Below are 1,493 nucleotides of genomic sequence, written 5' to 3' on the forward strand. Positions count from 1 at the left end.
TCAAGTGCCGCAGCTATTGAGGATTCCGTCTTGTTTAGATCAAAGAATCATTTAAGTCTGTAACAAAGACAGAAAACGTTGTGATTAAATGCTCGAGATACAAATTTACCTTCACTTTTTGGGTGTAAAATGGTCACTGATTTTTGGGGGTATATGGGCGGCCATTTTGTTTTTCAATCTTAAGGATGAAGAAGTAAGCCATTCACCAGGTGGGCAAACAAAAGTTTTAGAACTTAGCACCCTCAAATTGACTACAATCAACTGTTAGCCAAATATTACCCAAAAATGCTTGATGTCGACCACTTTTTTGAAAGTGAACCAGACTATTACATAGAAAATTAACTAGTGTTGGTCCTAACAGTACCACGAATCATACACACACACACATATACCCTGTTTTGGCGCGAACTACATGTCAATGTTATTTTTGATATCTAGCACTTATGCACGAAATAGTATATACGAGTATTTAATTGCATGTTGGGTGATGTTTTTCATGTCTGTGTGTTTGGAATTTAAAGGAAAATTAATTTTTATAGTAGTGATATTTTGACCAAGATATCTTCGATTTAATATTCTTCTCATAAAGGTGATTTATCAAATTGGAGACTAGATTTGATTAATAATACATACGTTATTAATGGAATTTCTTCGTTTTACTTCACAACACTAAAAGTTGAAGAAACATCATCAGAAGAATGTTTTTGCAGTTCTAATAAAGCATTAATTGTTGCTTCTATTACTATGTGCTCTAGAAATAAATTACACGTTGGTATATAATTTATCTTTCGGGTAACGACAAAACTGGTAGCAAAAACAATGACAATAGATAAGTGAGAAGAGTTTGATTCTAACATTTTATTCTTAGTGTAACTCTTATTAAGTATGCATGTTTCGAAACGTTTTATTTTCCTTTGTAATTTGCTTAATTTCGGTTAGTTTTTCTTGCTTTAGTATGGTTTGTTAATTGTGGTATTTTCTTTTTTTCTCATGAGTATCAAAGCAATTTTGTCACAAACAATTTAATTATGGTTTATACTTAAATACCCTATTCTACAGTTCATATTTTTACGAAATTTTAGTTTATTTAATTTTGGTGTTGCTTTTTAAACTAACTTTATTTAATCCAACAACCAGTTTATTACTTTGTTTTTTGTTTGCTGACACGTACACACCATGGTTCTCAATATAAATAAATATTTGAATCTTTCTCTCTAAGTTAACAGTTCTATCACTGATGCTGAAGCTTTACGTGATTTATAAACCTGGAACCTGTAAAAGTGAGTGAATGAAAAATACTTGTATCGTCCTCGTATTGAATGAAAGAGTATTTTTACTTTAAAGCAAAACTACACTGGGCTTTCTAATTCGATGACGAGAAACCCACTTTGAGACTAATAATGGCTGGAGACGGCTTGAATGGGTAATGAAGAAAAACTTTAATATAACAGCAAATGTACAACGTTCGACAAGGTTTTGTCATCATCAGGTAC

Source organism: Limulus polyphemus, unplaced genomic scaffold, assembly GCF_000517525.1.
Source record: "Limulus polyphemus unplaced genomic scaffold, Limulus_polyphemus-2.1.2 Scaffold193, whole genome shotgun sequence".
NCBI lineage: Eukaryota > Metazoa > Arthropoda > Merostomata > Xiphosura > Limulidae > Limulus > Limulus polyphemus.